Source organism: Haplochromis burtoni, unplaced genomic scaffold (genome assembly GCF_018398535.1).
Source record: "Haplochromis burtoni strain Fernald_Lab_line unplaced genomic scaffold, NCSU_Asbu1 Contig_135, whole genome shotgun sequence".
In the NCBI taxonomy this organism is placed as follows: Eukaryota; Metazoa; Chordata; class Actinopteri; order Cichliformes; family Cichlidae; genus Haplochromis; species Haplochromis burtoni.
Genome location: NW_024582496.1, coordinates 1,553,205 through 1,558,666, shown reverse-complemented (window position 1 = coordinate 1,558,666; position 5,462 = coordinate 1,553,205).

Here is a 5,462-nt window from a genome sequence, read left to right as displayed (position 1 = left end):
CCCCCCCCCCAACTGATTAATGAGGATCTCTGGTAAGCTCATTTGCAAAAGAAACCGAACACCAGCCTGTAACACAGAAAATGACATTCTGAAGCTCACAATGTCAGAGACACAATGTCTCAACGGAAATGAGTTCTCTGATTTTTACTTCTTTCTTTCTATGCAGCTGCTTTTCAGTGATTTTTATCTATAAAAAAAAAAAAAAAAATCATTCGCATTTAAAAACTCAAAAGTATGCAGCAATGTTGGACTGAAATCTGACAATATCATTTTGATAGACTCAGACTGCTCATCCTAATATTATGTATATTATAAGTCCCAATATTCATTCCATTATGCATTCCTATTAATATTTATCGCCTGTCAGCCTGAAAAGTTCAGCAGCAACAGACGCATTAAGAATAGAATATGAAGAAAGACTCAGATGATATTAGAGCTCAGGGGGTTGCTGTGGCGCGTTAAACCACGCTGAAGTGGGGCTGAGTGGGTACAGACACCTGACTCACAAATACAAAGTTAAACACATACAGGTTTATTTTTGATGGTGAAGAGGGATTAGGATGAAGTATGAACTTGTCCCCAAGAGATCAGGAGCAGAGAACTACTGGTATTGTAAGTGACCAGGATGATCTTGTACTCTAATGCGTATTGGGAGGAAAGGCCATTTAGGTTTAATAAAATGCAAAGGCAAGGTATTTTTAAAAAATAATTGGATTGCAAACATTTTACGTTCTGTTATCAAATCATGGCATCTCTTCTGAAGAAGACCTCTGTCCCAAAGCGAGTATTTGTTTTAGTATTTAATAATTTACCTTTTAAGTGTCTATAAAGTGTATTAACAGGCCTTAAATAGCAAAAGTACTGGAGTGTCATCAGCTCCATTTTCAAGGATGTAATTGAAGGGTGAAGATGAGGGCTTATTCGATCTTGGTGCTACTGTGCTGTTTGAAGCCTTTTTTTGTGTGTGTTTCTCTTGAATCTTGGCCTAAAATGACATTACATTACAAAAAAGTTTGCAATAACTGTTGAGGAACCACTTTTATACAAAGACTGGCTTTTGAGGGGTACTGGCTCTAAATGGCTGAAGGCACAAACCCTTGAAACCTTTAAGCTTTCAGTCAAACAAGCTCAGATAATTGATTGTTTTTGCTCACTGGTTCAGTTTGAATTCCCTCAAAAAGTTTATTGGTGGCCAAGCAGCATAGCTGTGTAGGTACCCATTCTTTTCTGAAGTCTCTTAACACCTCTAGATCCAAGTGCTATAGTGTCTAAGCAAAGGGTCAAAGTCATTGGTCAAATTATTTTCAATCTTTGCTAAAATTGGGATAGATTATCTTCAGATTAAGCTTCACACAGGTTATCGTATTGATTGTTGATTCATCACAGCCAGCCGGTATAGTCAACTGCTCCTGAGGCAATATCTCACTTGTGGCATTTAACATTTTTGACATCAAAATGCACATCATAACTGCTGATGGTTTTTTTTTCTTTAAACAAGTATTTAGGGGTCTCAGTGGTGAAATATTCAATTTCATTTTCCATGGGTCTTTTTTTTTTTTCCCCTTAATTTTCACCATAAGATTTTCTGACAAAGTGTCACAATCTTGGAGCTTATTTTTTCTATCCACCCAACTAGCTATCTTGTCCTTATCCAGTTCAGGGTCATTGGACGACTGGAGCCTAGCCCATGTGTAGCCTGGCCATTCTCTGGCATCAACAAGACATTTTCTGTCTGAGAACCGCCGCTCACTGGACATTTTCTCTCTCTAACCATTCTCTGTAAACCCAAGAGATGGTTGCATGGGGAAAAACCCAGTATATCAGCAGTTTCTGAAATACCCAGACCAGCCTGTCTGGCGCAAACAACCATCCCTCTTTCAAAGTCATGCAGACAATGTTTCTTCCTCTATTCTGATGCTCGATTTGAACATGTCTTGATTGTCTTGTGCATGTCTGTATACCATGAGTTGCTGCAGTGTGATTTGCTAATTAGATATTTGCATCAACGAGTAGTTGAACAGGTGTCTCTAAAGGGGCTCATGACTGTAGCCGAATGGTCTAGAAATCACATCATTCGACTCCTTTTCTCATTTATCAGTATAACCGGTGGAAGTCCTGCTCAAGAACACACAAGTTGTTACACAGGCCATCTCCTTAGGTTTTGCCCAGCTTTTTCTATCAGATGAAGGATGTTTAATAGGTCAAGTGCTGTAGAGGTGCCACTCGACAATTTATTTATTTTTCCTCATTGATTAAAGTGTAATTGAGTTTATGATTTTTAGCTTCAGTAAAAGCTTCATGACAGACCAAATGGTCACCTGAATTTATATTATTGACGTTCAGTACTGTAACCCTACATGGCACATAGTCACTCAACACTTGAATATCACTCATTTAGATCAGGGTATGATATAAGTATACTCTATGAAATACCTCTTCAGTATTTTGACATTCTTTGACTCCTCTCTTCTTGACATTCTGCATTTATTTGGTCATTTTCCATATACAGACAATTAAGATCATTGTTTTCACGCCTGAGACTGTTAGGCTTATGTTTCATGTTTACTCCTATGCATGTAAAAATGATTTGCCAACTGTCAGTCCTAAATTACTAAATCAAATTTAAAGCTTATGCTGATTTTTCTACCACTACTTGTTAAAAAACCATTAAAATGAACAAAGGTAATAGGTTGAATATTGAGCCATAGTCATTACTGGTATGTTAAATCTAGAGACAAAAAAAATCCCAAATGGATCTTAATGATCCATCACTGTTTAATTTCAAGGAGTCATTACTTGTAATTCAGTAATTACTGAGTGCAAACATGAACTGTGCTCACAGACAATTAAATGTTTTGGTGTAGGATTTTAGGCGTTCATTTCTAGCACCTAACAGAAAAAAAGGACTCAAGGCAAAGTGCTGTAGCTTATTCAGGTTGGCACTGAAAATAAACCCTTTCTATCAGGTTAATTTACTGATCATCAATGCCATATAAACTAACTCGGGGAGCTGGCTAAATAAGCTTGGTAAACCATGTATAAATCAAGTTAAGTGGCTGTAGCTGATGTGAGCTGCAGCTCTAAAAACAAAAGAATATTTGAACCAGTGTGTGCTGTGGTTTCAAGCTATATTTTGAAGGGGCGGGTGTCGGGTGAACTGTCGGTTTATTTTTCCTTATATCCTCTGCGAGTGGTAATGGTTTGATGTCTGCCAAATGCCAATGTGAATCAGTTTCCTCAGCAAAGTTATCAGACCAGCAGCAGCTCTTGCTCTGGGCCCTCTTCTTCTCTTAATCCTTTCACTCAGGCCTCACTTTGGTTTTTTTTGTTTTGTTTTGTTTTTTTGCCTGCTCTGACTTTGCCGATATAAACGTAATAAACTTCTTGTGCTTTGGAAAAAAAAAAAAAAAAAACAACCCCAAAAACCTGTTTGCATCCACAAATGCAATTATTTTCTCTAAACTTTAGATATGCTAATGCTTTAGAGAATGTGCTTTAAATCCAATCATTTGTCTATTTGTAGAATGCTTGCACAGGGAAAAGGGTGTGTGTGTGTTCTCTGCTTTATGAATACTTTACTGTGTTGTAGTGGGTTTGGTTTTCAAATGTCTTTCAGGGGGAATAGAGAACATAAGAGCAGCAAGCCTGGACCTGAAGCTTAGGAGAAAACTGGGTGATGCAACAAGACAATGAACCAAAGCACACAAGTAAATCAATGGCAGGATGGTTGGAAAAATTTTCAACCCAGCTGAGATGCTATAGCATGACTTAACAAGGGCTGTTTAATCAAGACATCCCAGAAATATCATGATGAAATAAAACATTTTTGCAGGGAAGAATACTCTGAAATTTCTCTTCACCCTATGTTCAAGTTGCATAAGAAGCGACAGGAAATGTCTGATGAAGGCTGTTGCTAATACAGGAGTTAAGCAGTTCATTTTTTTTCTTCTTCCTCTCATTATTTATTTATTTATTTTTTTGTATTTAAACACATAAAAAAGTACTGTTTGACTGAGTTAGATCACATTTTAGGCAGAATCATTAGAGAAATCAAAGCAAAACAGCTTCAGCTAGCCAGGCAGAGCCAGTGGTGTGTGCAGTCTGAGCTTGGCATTATCAAAGATTACCAAAAAACAGTAGGGAATATTTAATATAAAGTTACATAATCTCCCAAAAGCCTGGACCTCTTTTTCCTGTCTTTCTTTTTATTTGCTACTTGGTTGGGTTCAAGTACAAAACTACATTGTGCTTGTTGGGTTAATTGGTGACTGCATGGCAACTTGCTAATTGTGTCTAGAATGCAGAACGACATATTGGCATATTTTACCCACACAGCCGATATTTATGAGGAAGAAGCAACTGTGAAATGGTTGGTGGAAACAATTAAAATAGTCGATATCCGATTTAAAATTTCAATGCAGTATACTTCCACTAAAAAAAGATTTCTATTGAGTCATAAAAGTCTTTACAATATCCACCAACTGTTTTTATACAGTATAATTTTATATTTGAGCTTACACTTTCATTTAACAAGTAAAAGATCCCTGGTTCAGTCCTGGGAGGAGACGAATCCCTTTTTGGTTGCGGCAGGAAAGGCATCCGGTCTAAAACCTGCCAATTCATACATACAAGCTAATCCACTGTGGCAACCCCTTGTGAATAAGTTGGGGTTTTTTTGTTTTTTTTTTGGGGGGGGGCGTTTTTTGCAGCTAGAGGAGATAGCTGCACGTCTGTGCGGACTTCATTATAACTTTGGCTTTGAGAACACTGCTTTGACTCTTCTTTTGTTTTCTCTTCAGTTAAGGTTCTTTTCCCCGAGGCTCTGAAAACCTCCTCAAACGGGAAAGATTGGACTAGAAATATCATCAATAAAAATACTGAATTTATTATAACTTTCATGTGCTAATGGGAATCCATAGCTGCCTTTTATTTTTATTACATACAGCAACACCTGTCCCTTATTTCGTGGATAATTAGAATGTGCCTAAACAGGGGGAAGAAATGAGCACAGATTACGAGTCAAACTTATCATTAATTGATAATGTTATTACGAAATGCCAAAGCCCTATTGGCAGGTCATGGACAGCACAAATTCATCAACTGGATTGTTTCAGGGTCCAAAGCATCAACCTGTTCTATTCTAAATCTAAGCTGGAAATATACATTTGAACAAAGAAAAGCCCATAAATAATACTGCTAAATGCAGCTTGTGCTTTGTTCCAGAAGCAGCTCGTGAAGAAAAATAAAGTGCTAATCTCATAAAGTGCTTGCTATATAAAACTGCAAGCTGGTTTATAATGTAAATCTGACAGGGCATTATACCAGGTCCATCTTATTGACTTTATGAAGACCCTAAAGCCAAAGTTATGATGTTGAATTCTCCTTGAAAGTGCTGAGGCACACTGCACAATATGTCTTACCTACATTATTATCATTAATTCAATTAATGCATCCTCTCCCAT